Source organism: Aotus nancymaae, unplaced genomic scaffold (genome assembly GCF_030222135.1).
Source record: "Aotus nancymaae isolate 86718 unplaced genomic scaffold, 86718_ANA_hifiasm-v0.15.2.pri h1tg000062l, whole genome shotgun sequence".
NCBI classification, from domain to species: Eukaryota; Metazoa; Chordata; class Mammalia; order Primates; family Aotidae; genus Aotus; species Aotus nancymaae.
The window spans coordinates 4,539,036-4,554,160 of NW_026988476.1; positions in this window are offsets into that span (position 1 = coordinate 4,539,036).

Genomic DNA, 15,125 nt, shown 5'->3' on the forward strand with positions numbered 1-15,125 from the left:
TATTAAATTTACTAAATGCCCTATATTGTTATAAGAATAAGCAAATCATGGCTTTCAGCCTCAACCCCTGTCCTCATGTATACCCTCTGAAAAGTAGTATGATCATTACTGTCTTAGTTTTCTGCTGCTATAACAGAATACCACCCACTGGGTAAATTATAAGTAACAAGGGTTTACTCAGCTCACAGTTCTGAAGACTGGGGCCAATCTGTTGAGGGCCTTCTTGTGCGTCGTAACATGGCAGAAGAGCAAGCAAGAACACAAGACAGAGAGGAAAAGGGGGCCAAACTCCTTCACTCACTAACCCACTCCCAGATCCAGGGTTTGGAACAGGAGATAAGTTGAGTCAGAGAAGGCTGGGTCCAGGAAAACAAGTGGACGATGAAGTTTGAACAAAGCCTGTGGGAGGTAATGAACCTTGTAATCACAGTAAGAGGCTGGAACTAGATGACCTGTGTTTCAATTCCTGTCCTGTCCTTGAACTGTGACCACAAACAAGTCCTTTGATATCTTTAAACTACATTTCTTTGTCTATAAAATGGTATTGGTAATTGTAGCTACAACCTCAGGGAGTAGTTGTAAGACTTAAATGAGGTAATCCGTGTAAACCATGTTTGAAGGTTTCCAAATAGGTTGATTGTAAATGCTCAATAAATTCCTAGCATGGGAATAAAATCGGGACTTGGGCCTCATTGAACTAAACAGGACTTAAAGGACTGACAAGCAAAGGCCTTGATACAAAGCTTGGCCTGAGGCTGGATAATCACTCTCCATGGGGAAAATGAAGATGAGATACAAATAACATTGGGCAGAGGTGAAAGAAAGATCTGTGGTACAGATTATCTCCCCACCCCAGTACAAAGCATCTCCAGGTGCTGTGGACATTTATAGCACTGGGTGGTGGGCATTTAGGAGATGAGGCATCAGAATAGCTAGGGTTCAAGGTAAGGCACACAGCTACTGGAAAACTGAGGTGCAAGACAAGGATCCAGTTGTGCTGCCAACATCAGAGGGTGACCAGAAAGTGTGATGACACAAGTTAGGGGGCTGCTGATGTAGGATTGGGCCCAGATTCAGGTGCAGGGCTGAGCATTAACACTGGTGAAGGAATCCAGCTGTAATGGTCAGAGACAGAGAACAGAGAGTGATGAAATAAGGATATCTAGAGGGTGAAGGGATTGGGATATCTAAAGGTCTCTGCCCACTTTTGGCCATAAACAACACCTCTAACTAGCAAGCAGTATGAAAGAGGCCACAAAGCTCGAACCTCCTTCCCCTAGGATCAGAGCTGAGGTCTGCCCTCTGATATCTCCCTTCCTTCACTGCCCAGATCTCTACCATTTGCCTCAGCTGATCACCCTAGAATTGACTCCTCATGAGTCTAGACCTGAAGACTTTTCGTCTTAGCTGGAATGACTGTTCCTTGCCTCTCAACCTGTGCTGTCCCTTACTGCCCACAATAAGAAGATCAAACTCCACTGAAGCTTGTGCCCCAATATCCTGCTGTGACAGGTGTCAGTTGATAATTATTCCAACTCCACAAGTATTTTTTAAAATAATAATAATAATAAGCAATGCTCTAATGACATCCATAAAAATAATTTTGCTACTCTCATAGTTTTCATGTTGCCCAAATTAAGACAGCTTTGTTTTGTTTGCAAATTTCAATTGCTTAGCAATGGCTGCCTAGCGTGTATGCATATTTTTAATTATTTAATTTTCTTTTTATTGGTTTTTTTCAATTATTTTTAATCAGGTAGACATGCGTCTTAAAGTTAATAGTCAAATAATTCTACAAGGTTTGTTACAAAAAGATGGCAGTTCCTTATCTCCCTCAGCTCCATTTCCCCCTTTCAGGAGGTACTGTAATTACTTTCATGTCTTTTTACCAATAAATGAAATTGGTCTCTATGTCTCTAAGTGACGTTTTTGTGTTCTATTACTTACTTGTTCTTTCTCTGCCAGTTTCAGGCAATATTTATTGACTTCCAAATATAAAATTTAAACGTTTTACTATTTTTCTTTTAAATACCCCACTGCACCCATGGACCTTCCTCATCTTGCCATCTTCCCAACATTATAATTTCTTAGTTTTAGATAAACTAATATTTGAAATTTCCTTTGTTTGTTTGTTTGAGACAGAGTCTCACTCTATCACCCATGCTGGAGTGCAGTGGTACGATCTCAGCTCACTGCAACATCCGCCTTCAAGGTTCAAGCAATTCTCATGCCTCAGCCTCCCCAATAGCTAGAATTACAGGCATGCACCACCATGTCCAGCTAATTTTTGTATTTTTAGTAGAGACAGGGTTTCACCATGTTGGCCAGGCTGGTCTCGAACTCCTGACCTCAGGTGATCCACCGGCCTTGGCCTCCCAAAATGCTGGAATTGCAGGTGTGAGCCACCACACCCAGTCGATATTTGAAATTTCTAGTATTATGACCATGTAAATGCTATTCACAGATGAGCCGTGTATTATTACAATCACTTTTTCTTTTTTGTACAACTTTATTTCCTCTGGAATTAATAATTGCCTTGTTGTCTTCATTTTCTTAGTTTTCTATGTATTTATCACCAGTTTCATGCCTATCTGATAGTTGTCTAAATCTCTTCTGAAGGTATTCAATGTATATTTAATTTATTGTATTCAATTAATCCAATTAATAATGTCTTCCTGAAGAAATGTGACCTAGAGCTTTCTGACCTGCTCCAACCCCTCTATATTTTGTACACTCACTGTCTTCCTGGTGTCTCCCTTCACGGTTCTGAGAATTCCTTTGGCTCCCAGTTTCCTATGTCTTGTCTCTTCCTCTTTCTTTCTTTATACCTTTTTCATAGAACTTATCTACCAGTCACTTCCTAAGAAGAGGTATGTGGGAAGGAAATGGTTTTGAGAATGTGTATGTCTGACAGTGCCTCTATTCCTGTCTCACATCCAACTGATACTGTGAACAGGTATCAAATGCTAGGGTGGTAATCATTCCTCCTTAGAATTTGAAAGCCTATTGCTCTATTGTTTCTAGATTCTAATTTTGCTGTTGAAAAGCCCAAAGCCATTCTGATCATACTCATTTATGTGGCCTACTCTTCTCTTTCCAAAAGCTTGTAGCATCTTCTTTGTCCTCAGTATTCCAAAACCCCAGAAAGATGTGCCCTTTGTCTAAGTCTGTTTTCATCCATTTTGAAGGTACTTAGTGAACTCTTTCAGTCTGGAAACTCATGTCCTTTTCTAGAAAATTTTCTTGAATCAATTGCAATGACTTTCTCCTCTGTTTTCTCTATTCCTTCTTCAGGAACTCTTATATTTAGATGTTAGATCATGTAAACTTGTTCTTAAAATTTTTACATAAATATCTCATCCCTATTTTTTGTTACCTTTTGTTTTTGTATTTTTTCAGAGATTTACTTAACATTATCTTCAATATTTCTACTGAGTTTAATTTCTTGATTATATTTTAATATTTTATATCTCATATTCTAAGAATCTATTTTTTGTCCACTGAATGTTCCTTTTTAAATAGTACTTATTTCTTATTTCATGGTTACAATATCTTCTCTTGCCTCCTTGAGATATGTTAACAACGGCCTTTAGTTTTTAAAATTTTCATCTCCTGGCTTAGTCTCTGCTTCCTCCAAGTTGCTTTGTTGCTGTTTGCTTTGATCTGTCTCTCTCTCTGTCTTTCTCTCTCTCTCTCATGTTAGGGCCTCTCCACAGATGATGTATAATCTTTGTTAGCTGCTCATATTTGAGTGGGGACTGAAAAGCTGATAGTATGTTCACCCTGAAGAGTGATGAGGATCTTGTTAATTGCTTCCAATTCCAGTCACTAGAAAGGATCCAGTGAGCATTTCACTGAAGAATGGATTGGTTACCATTCATAGCAGGAAATAGGAAAAAAATGGACAAAGTCCACAGCAGGCTAGATACAGAACTCGTCAGAAGAGCTCTCTTGCAAGGTTTTTGGAAGTATTGAATTTCTACTGAAATTGAGAATGAGGCAGATAAACTGCCTTTCCAAATGGCTTAAGGACAAGCTTAGCCATCACCTCCACCTGTGATTTCAAATATTCTTCCTGAGAGACACTTACTGCACTGTGTAGCGATCCCAGTAACTGCCCGCCAAACATACATCTTCCTTGGAAGACCTATTCACATTACCGGCAAGGACAGTCTTGTGTCCCCCTCTCCTCCACCACATCTGAGTGGGCCATAAATAGACCTAACTCAAACTGAGCACTGAGATTCCCTCTCCCGGGAAACTTGAAATAGGACACTGCAAAACACAATTAAATGGTGAGGATTGCGTGAACTGAAAGGTTAAATAGTGTCACAGCCAGAGTTTGTACCATGATCAGACAAAGAAAGTTCATGAGACAAAGAATACCAATATGACGACAGCAGCAGAAGACAGCAGATGTGTAGAAAGAGCAGAGATAAGAGACAGTATAGCCTCGTGCCACAAGAGACTGCGGAGATGGTTTCGGGTACTGACTTTCCAGAGACCTGATACATGTCCTTTACTGCCCTATGTGCTCTCTGTAAGTTCATATTATACTTGAGCTACTATGCGTAAGCTTCTATTCTTTGTCATTAAATGATCCCTAAAATGTTCACTAAATATAATAGTCACAAATCAACAGGAGAAGATGGTCCATTCAAACATGAGGAAAGCTTAATATTGGGATTATTTACAAAGAAGGGCAGAGTGTAAGGAAACCAACCAAGAATAATGGGGTGCCTCAGGTCTAGCAAGAGCAGGGAACTCTTACCACCCTCGAGCTGAAAGGGCAAGGGACGGGAGCATCTGTCTGAGTCTGGAGAGAGCAGGGACTTCCTGACAGGAGTTGTGGTCATAGGTAGACGGACACAGCCAACCCACAGCAACACAGCAGGAAGGGAACTGGCAGAATCGATATCCTGAACTTCCACTCTGCCTGTCCTCCTGTGCCTGTAGTTGCCTCTACTGTCAAACCTACTAGAAGATGGAGGGCAAGGGAGACACTGACACAGCCCATGGGTGGGTGAGAATGGAAAGCAGACTGGAGAGGCAAATGGAAATCATCTAGCACACAAGGTAACTTCTGTGCACATTTGCAGGGAAAACACTAGCTCTCTTCTCCTTGCCCTTGGGCAACCTCTCTCTCTCTCTTTTTTTTTTTTTTTTTTTTTTTTTGAGACGGAGTTTCGCTCTTGTTACCGAGGCTGGAGTGCAGTGGCACGATCTTGGCTCACTGCAACCTCTGCCTCCCAGGTTCAAGCAATTCTCCTGCCTCAGCCTCCTGAGTAGCTGGGATCACAGGTGCCCACCACCATACCTGGTTAGTTTTTGTATTTTTAGTAGAGATGGAGTTTTACCATGTTGGCCAGGCTGGTCTTGAACTCCTGACCTCAAGTGATCCACCTGTCTCGGCCTCCCAAAGTGCTGGGATTATAGGCACAAGCCACGGTGCCCAGCTGGTAACCTCTTTTTAGCCCATCTACTGAACTAGAAGTGGACAGAGCACAAGTGAAATTCAAACTTACCGCAGTCAAATACAGGTTGCTTTATAGGTGATTACATTTAATTACATTTAAAACTGATAAGCATCCATCTTTTAGTAATAGACTCAAGTTAGACATGAACTTTTGTGTTTTTTTGTTTTTTTTGTTTCGTTTTGTTTTTTTGAGATGGAGTCTCACTCTGTCACCCAGGCTGGAGTGCAGTGGCATAATCTCGGCTCACTGCAAACTCCGCCTCCCAGATTCAAGAGATTCTCCTGCCTCAGCCTTCTGAGTAGCTGGGACTACAAGCATGTGCTACCATGCCTGGCTAATTTTTTTTTTTCTTTTTTTTTTTTTGAGACGGAGTTTCGCTCTTGTTACCCAGGCTAGAATGCAATGGCATGATCTCAGCTAACCACAACCTCCATCTCCTGGGTTCCAGCAATTCTCCTGTCTCAGCCTCCTGAGTAGCTGGGACTACAGGCGTGCACCACCATGCCCAGCTAATTTTTTTGTATTTTTAGTAGAGACGGGGTTTCACCATGTTAGCCAGGATGGTCTTGATCTCCTGAACTTGTGATCCACCTGCCTTGGCCTCCCAAAGTGTTGGGATTCAGGCGTGAGCCACCGCACCTGGCCAGACATGGACTTTCTTCAGAGTTTAGAACTAGAAGTTCTAGGTTGTCTACTTATAAACACATACAGATACAAATATATGGAAAACACATTTCATTTTCCTTCAGAATTTCCAAAGCAAGTGTCTTTCCTTCTACTTCCTTTCCAGCTGCCCCAGAGCACCTTCTGCTCTCAGTGATTCTTAGTGTATGAGAGAAGGCATAAAATAATCAGTGAAGGAGGAAACACTCACAGAGGCCACATAAATTAGAGGTTTTCATTTAGAAAAGAAGCTCAGAAATGTTCTGATTTAAGAGTATTATATTTCCCTCCAACTTATCAGCTTTCCTTTTTTGTTGTTGTTTTTTTGTTTTGTTTTGTTTTGTTTTTTTGAGACAGAGTCTTGCTCTGTTGCCAGGCTGGACTGCAGTGGCGCGATCTCGGCTCACTGCAACCTCCACCTCCTGGGTTCAACTGATTCTCCTGCCTCAGCCTCCCGAATAGCTAGGACTACAGGCGCGTGCCACCAAGTCCAGCTAGTTTTGGTATGTTTTAGTAGAGACAGGGTTTCACCATGTTGGTCAGAATGGTCTTGATTTCTTGACCTCGTGATCTGCCCATCTCGGCCTCCCAAAGAGCTGGCCACAGCACCCGGCCCTACTTACCAGCTTTCTTAATGAGAGCATGTCTAATCTCATAGAAACTTTGCACAAGAAGGTTAGACGTTCCAGAACCACTCCTGTGGCTCCAGCATGTCTTCATCTCCGTGACAAAGCCTTTTCAGGACAGGCACTGGAAGTACCAGCAAGCTTGATTGTGTATCACCACTGCAGTCTGTTTATTGATGAGCAGATAAGATTGGTGATAGGGCCTTTCATCTTTAGGTCACGGTCAGAAGCCCTGCCTCACTGAGTCATAGTTAAAGCTGCTCCTTCTGGAGATGGTGGGAAATGAGTGGGTGTACCCAGCCCACCTCTTCCTTGATGAAAGCTGCCTAACAAAAACCACCTCAATATATCTGGTATGAATCAATCGGCAGAGATTCCTGTGGTACGGACAGGGGAGGCCTGTTCAGGAAGAAACCTAAACTTGTAGACTCTGGGAGATAGTTTGGCCCAAATATGACAAAACAGAAAACACCCTGAAACTGCTGTTTTTAAATTGAAAACAATAATCACAGGATCCAGGATCTCAAAGCATAAGAAAGGAGGCCAGGGTGAGGTGGTTCATGCCTGTAATCTCAGCACATTGGGAGGCTGAGGTAGGAGGATCACTGGAGCCCAGGATTGCGAGAGCAGCCTGGGCAACATAGTGACATTCTGTCTCTACAAAAAAAATTAAAAATTAGCCAGGTATGGTGCTGCACACCTGTGATCCCAGATACTCAGGAGGCTGAGGCAGGAGGATCACTTGAGCCTGAGAGGTTGAGGCTACCGTGAGTCTTGATTGTGCCACTGCACTCTAGCCTGGGCAACAGAGCAAAATCAAAAAAAAAAAGAAAAAAGAAAAGACAAAGGAAAGAAAGAAAAGCCTTCCTTCACATCATACTGGTGATATATATGTAAGCTGGGACCACATCAATTTTAACATCCCTCCTTCATGGATGAGAACCATCTGCATGGAAGTGTGATATCCCTACACGAGGTTGTAATACTGAAGTTTTTCATCTGCTCATTATGATCCAAGGCTCCCAATACCCAGACTTTCAATTAGCTCTACTTTCTACTAATGGGCACTCACAGGAATGGGCTGATAGCAGCAATAGATTATAATTCTTGACAGAACCAGTCTGCATGCCTTCTAATGCTTAGTGCTAAATCATCGCTTATATCACCACTATCACAGTCCTGAAGAGACAGGGGATATGGACAAAACTGGGAGGCAGGTGAAGGATAGAGCATCGCTAATGCCAATCTGTCTGACAAGGACAAGCCACCAAGAAGATCAGTCTAAACAAAACCATGATCACCCATAGCTACAGCTCAATAAGACCCGATGAGCTATGGCACACAAAAATCTGTGCCTTCCCTGAAGGTTTGTCCACAGAAAATTAAAAAAGGATCCAAAAAGGGGATTCAAAGGACTACATAGGAAACTATAGCAGCAGACATCATTTATTTCTCCGGGCTTTTATTTAGGGTAAATAAAAGCAGAAAACTTCCCTGGTTGGCAAATCTTTTGCAAACTCCAGAACTTGCACTGTAGAGGTCCAGTGACATATCCTCCCTCTATTGAGGAGACAGAGGAAAGGGACATTTGGAGAGAAGAGAGCCAAGCAGGTCTTAGTGAAGTTTCCATCTGTGAGATGAAACCTGCCAAATCTGGCGGAAAATGTCTATTAGTGTTTTCTCTGAACTGACCTCTTGAGTGAACAACGTAGATTGCAAAAGAGTGTTTCTATTATGATTTCATTTTCTGTCAAATTATAAATTTGAACACAAGTATCAACAAAGATGCATAGCAAGATGACTGGAAGAATGCTGCAAAAGTATGAAGAGTTATCTCTAGATAGTAGCTGTTCAGGGGACTTCATGATTTTCAGCATTGTCTGATTTTCTACAAGGAAGAGGCATTATCTTCATAAATAGATAGAATAACTTTCTTTAAACTAATCAGAAACCAGCAATATCAGAAATTTTATAAAAGGCAAAGGAGAGGACAAACGTGTATCAACTGGCTTCCTTGCACTCAGGATTATGTTTGGCAACAAACCTCATGAATTATTATTTTTCTTATTTTACAGATAAGAAATAAAAGTGAAGAGAATTTGCTTGACCAAGACCTCTACCAGTGTTTTCACCCCTTGAGCAAAGCAGAAATCCCAGAGCCAAGATGCTCTTCTACTCAGCTTGAGAAAGAATCCCAGGGAAAGAGGGAGTTTGGGGTGGAAGGCACCAGTGCAGGCCAATCTCTCCAAGTCCCCACTGAGAATCCCTCTATTGGCAGAGCCACATGTTGTGAGTCCATCAATACAGAGAATATTGCCCCCTTAACTGAGGTGTGGCCAAAACAAATGAGAGCAAGATGCTTTGTGATCTTTGAGCAGCGGGACTAGCTGTGAGGAGTCCCAGTGTCACCCATGACATGTGTCCTGGGGAACATCCACAGTGAAGGCAGCAGAGCCATTATTTGAGGTCTAGCTGAGGGTCGCCCCACATCAAAGCACAGTGCTAGCCATCAGGATTTCCATGGTAACTACTTGAAACAGCTAAGCTTCTCTGGGCCTCAGTTTCCTCAGCTGGAAAGCAAAAGGGTTTACCTAGAAAATCTTTAAAGTCCTTTCCAATTCTAGGACTCTATCACCCATGATCTAATCCCAGCCATCGCTTCTGTCAGAGTCATTAGACAATTGCCCTAGCATGTTCAACTGGTCCACCAGACATTGCTTCGGGGCCTAAAATTACGTGTGCTAATGCAGAGACGTAAAATCTCTTTTGTAATCTGCGTAGGATTTTGCTACCTACTTAGCTTTGTTTCGCAACCCACAATTATCTTTGAAAAACAGACAAGTCTATTTACTTTCTCATCTATGTTCCAGATGAGGGCCAATCCCATGCTCCCCCTTCTTATAGAAAATCCCAGAATCTCAGAGAGGAGTCAGGATAACTCAGGAGATTTGGCAGTAAGAGCTTGGAATCTTTCCCACTGGGTCCCAAACGCTTTATCTCTTAAGAGCTGCTTTTGTAAGGCAGGCAAGAAAGGCTGAGTTAATACTGAGAATTTATAAAGCGTTTTGCAAATTAAACAGAATTCTGTCTCAGAAAGGCAACCAGGAGGGTGTTTCTGTTCTCCTGTTATTTGCTCACAAGCAAAAATTCAAGATGCCGATAAAAGTCCCTTGGTGCTTGCAGGTAGCCACTTTCTTATCAAAACAAGACAGAAAGTAAATCAAACCATCGAGAAAATCACATATCCACCCCTTAATAATATTAATTGAGAAAATCTCAGAGAGTGACAGTGTGAACAATTATAAACATGAGATGCAGATGGCTGAATCACAATAATCAAACTCAATTGCTATTTGGAAAGAATGAGCCGGGAATGAATTTAAATATGTGGTTCAGAGGTCAAGTTCTAATATTTTATCCTGTGCAATCCATATCCTCCTTTCAAAGGTAGGTGGGCAAAGATACCAAGTCTTCCGGATGGGGGTGGGAGGCCTTCTTTGATTTGGAAATTCTGCATAAACAGCATCAAGTCACCATCCAGCCTCCCTGAGCATCTCAGTTCACCGTGGAGGCACCATGAACTAGAGAAGCAGTGACATCCCTCTCTTCTCTTCAAGTTGACCCTTTGCAGGACAACTTGTGGTCCAGAGAAATAGGTTAGAAAACTTCCTCGTCATGGGCTCTGGAGAGTCACTTGTAGTATTCATTCCAGCCTCTACCACACAACCACATCTCTAACGCCTCCACCCCAGCCTCCACCACACAACCATAACCTCCACCACCATCAATTTCTGAAGTCTATTTCATAGACTTCAATGAGTTCCTTATTTAAAAAACAATATTTGTGGCACTCTCTATTCAAATATATTTCATGCATTTCTATTGAGTCATTTATTTGACAAACCATGTGCTATCTGCTTGCTTTTTGAAATGCTATATTTTAACTGGGTCAAGGATATGTGTGCTGTATATTTTTAGAGAATTGTTTTCATTTCTAGAGAAGTGTTATATCTAAGGGTACATCTTAATTCAAGGTAGTAAAAGAGTCTATTTACCTTCCCCGCCTTAGCATGTTCCACCTTTTAAAGAGGCTAATGAGTGACTCATGTTTTTGGCTGACTTTTTCTTGAATATCAGGTCTTCTCTGAGTGAGCAACTCATCTTCTACACAGATACTGCATACCCGCCCACCCATCCCAGCTTAAATACTGTTTGTCCTGCTTCCTCTGATATGAAAAATTCAAAGTCTATCTTCCCACTCACTTATTTAGTTATGAGAATGGGTGGCACCAACTCTGAGAATTCGCCCTTACTGTCTGTCCTTTTGACCTGTCTTCCCACTCACTTCTTTGGCTACGAGAACGGGTGAATTAAGTGGCACCAACTCTGAGATTCGCTCTTTTGAACATCTCACCATTAAGCACCAAAAGACCCTAACTGCACTTATGATTTACTTTTTGCAACCACGAATGCCTTCAAACCTCATTCTAAATTCCAAAATCATGCAGGGAACGGAACATACCCAGGCAGACGGCAGGGAAAGTTAAAGTTAGAGAACTAGTTACTGTGCCACATGTTTACCGTAAACTGTTTCCTACTTCCTTACTTTTGCCAGTAACGCTCATTTTCCCCTTCTCCCAACTAATCCCCAATTCTCTCAACCTTAAGATGTTACCCGTTCCTCTGTCCCTCACACTCCCCACCTTTGTCATTTATCATCCTCCACAGCTGTTTACATCTCCATCGTTGCATTTAACGTCACTGTGTTATTATCACTTATGGGTCTGTGTCTTCAATAAAGACAGAAACTAAGTCTCTCTCATTTTTGATTGCCCATGCTTGGTCCAGTCTGGCAGACAGAAGGCATTTAGGGTGAGAATAAATGGGCATCAACTGCTCTCTGAATAATTCAAGAAAACAAGAATAATTTTAGATTCAAGGCAAAAATGTATTAAACTAGTAAGAAAAATATCTGAAAGTCCTAAGCAGAAAATTTTTTTAACCAGTATATACGGCTGCTTGTTCTCCCTTGTGCTGGTGCACTGGTTTCACTCTGACTTAAGATTGGATATTTATATTTGTGGATGACTCCATAAACCCTATCACTTTGGGCTATCACTACTGATATTTCCATCTCCACTTCTACCCGCTCCACAACCTTCTCCATCACCTCCAATACATCATCCCTCGCCAACTTCTCCACTATCTTACTTCTTCTACCACTTCCTCAGCCCCCTCTACTGTCTCTACCACCTTCCCATCCACCTCCACTACCTCTTTCACCTTCTTGGCCATGACCTTCACCACCTCTGTTACCTCCATCACCTTGACCAACTCCTACCTCCACCTTGATTTCACCACCAATTCATCTCCCACTTTTACCACCTTCTTCACCATCTCTATCGCCTCCACCCCAGCCTCCACCACACAACCATAACCTCCACCACCATCTCTACTACTTCCACCTCCACTACTTCAACCACCATCTTTTCCACCCCCTCCACCACCCCTAGCTCCACCTCTATCACTTGTCCCAGCTCCATAACCTCCTATGCTACCTCCTCCATCCCCCCCTACATCCTTTGCCTCCACCTCCACCTCCATCTCCAGCACCATCTCCTCCCCCTGCATCTTCACACTCACCACCCCTCTGCCACAGCTTCCCTCACCACGAGTATATCTTCTCTTCGAGAATCATCTTCCTCAAATATATTTGTGGACTATAACAGAAACTGATTTCACCATCTTTTCTGCTTCTTCACTGTCCCTTGCCTTCTCTCCTGCTCCTGCCACTTTTCTTCTCCACATCTCTGCATTTCACAGATTATCTTTATGCTGACCACCCCCTTCTCCCATAAAAACCTAGCAGAGATTCTGCTTTTAATACACGTTTAGAAGTGAACTTGGTTTGCAAGACTTCCCTAGAAGTTGTAGGAGCTTGGAGCTAAGGTCAGAGGAGGCAGAGAAAATAAAGCACATCCTCCCTGTCCTCTAGTCCTGGAACCAATATTCTATGCAAAAAGGTAGAGCACAAGCTATTTCACCCACTGAAAATACATTAGCCAAAGTAAAACACCTAGAAACAAAGTATAGCATAAATTGGGCATGCTGCCTGCTCCAGAGATAAAACTGAAGTCTGAACTACAAGTCTAAAAGGCCCATCCATTCCCAAATGATTGTGTTCCTTCTGTCATTGATGCATGACTATCACAGCAGAAGAAAATATGTAGCCTTAAGTTGCATGTGTTTAGGATGTTGGAGACAACACAGTCAGGATTCAAGGCTTAATGAGCATAAATACACAATACAAAGAAAATTCATCATAAAAATACAACTCAGCAGATCCTCTGTCTCCCTTACAGAGACTTTGATGGAAAGGCATGGGGATTTTCAGGTGTTAAAGTGGCCACCAGAGGGAAGTAAGTTTGAAGGATGAGTCAAACCACAGATCTATGGAACACCCTGGAACACAAAGAGAAAACAAGAAAATCCATAAAAGTCACTGGAACTACTAGTTCCAATGCCACCAAATTGGCTCAGATCTCTTACTGCACTTTTGAATCTTATCATTTTTAAAAGATGAAGCAATAAAGACATGGACTTTTCAAACAAATGCAAAAGCTTTAGACACTGAATCTCTATACCCAGACTTAAGAACATTCAGAATAATAAGTCAGTTTTGGCCCCAATTCCCACATTTTACCCTTTCACAGGGTGAGACAAAGAATGAATATAGAAAAGAGAAAGTTTCTACTGTCGTAACAATCATCAACATAGAACGCCATGCTGAAAGTAATAACTTTGCTGTGGATGCAATCAAGGTATATATCGGGGAAAATCTTGTTCTCAAGGAAATTCCAGGTATTTTTCATCAAATCTCATCTGGTGACAATGACAAGAAAAACATTTTTTTGTGTTAAGGCTCCAGGTCAAGTAAAATCCTTTAAGAGGGGCCTGCCCAGAACACCCCACCCAAAATAGCACACCCCACCTTCCAACAGTCCTTTCCTGTCCTCTTGCCCAGCTTTATTTTTCCTTCTTTTTCCTATTCATTTTTCTTATCTATTTATCTCACCCTGAGTTATTTTTCCTTCTTATCACCACCCAACACAGTATGTATTTGTTCATCTACTTATCATCTCCTCTCACTAGAATACAAACTTTATAAGAGCTTTGACCTCTTCTTGAGTGTCTATTTTTGTTCATTCACAGTTGTATCCCCAGTGCTTAAGATGGTGCTTGGCACAAAACATTTATATTTTGCAGTGAAAAAAATCTATAGGCTAATTAAAGAAATGATGTCTCTAAATAATACAAACAACTGATAGCACAAGTACAAAATTATCACTGAAAACAACATTACATTTTTGTGCATTTTCTCAGTTTCAATGCTTCCAGGCAAAGGAAGTCAAAGGAAGTCTGTGGCTCCGTGTTTGTTTTTTAGTCTTTCGTTCTATTCTACTTCTAAGTCCATGAAAATGGATCCTGTTCTTCAGTCTTCCAGCTGCCCTCTATCTTGGCTCTTTTCCCTTGAAGGAGAATAAGGACAGGGAGAGAGACCAGGAGAGGAAAAAAATGGCATAAGGGACCATCAAACACGTTGGAGGGCAAAATTTAGTCTAGAATGAGGGGCCTGCCTCCACTCCCTGCCTCTTGTTTAACTTAAAAATTTATCTTCCAAGATAATAAGATGAGACAGGGAGAGATTTGGAGGAAAATCTATGCTTAACAAAGGAGCCCACCTTTCTATCTATAAGGCTTTCGAATGACTCCATCTGTAGTTCAGGAGTAGAAATAGCCTTTATGAGGATAGGTAATTGTGTATGAAGACTATTAAATGGGAAATTATTTGTGTTCGAATGTAAATACAGTACACAGGAAATAAGAATACATGGCATCTCTGTTTACTTGCTTAGGTGATGAGTAAAGAAGATACTGGCTACAAAAGTCTGACCTTCAATCCTGAGTGGGATATTTGGGTGTAGAGGAGCTTGATGTGTGATACTGAAGTTATCTGTCCAGGTAGGAAACCCAGGGGAAGGGGAACATGGCCCCACAGTCCAAATAAAAACTAGTCTTTATCAAGTACTTATTATGTTCTAAGTGATTTTACAGGGTTAATTCATTCCATTCTCAACAACGGATCTATGAGGTAATGTTATCAGCCCTATTTCATAGATAAGAAAACTAAGGCTCAGAGAGGTTAAATCCCTTGTCCCAGACCACATGACCAGCAGGAAATGAAGCTGGTCTTTGAACTTTGACAGTCTGATTCTGACGCCAGCACCTCTGTGCTTAGTCCCTGCTCTCTGAAGAGATGCTCTGCTCACACAGGGAGGCAGCGCTAACTGCTGGGGTC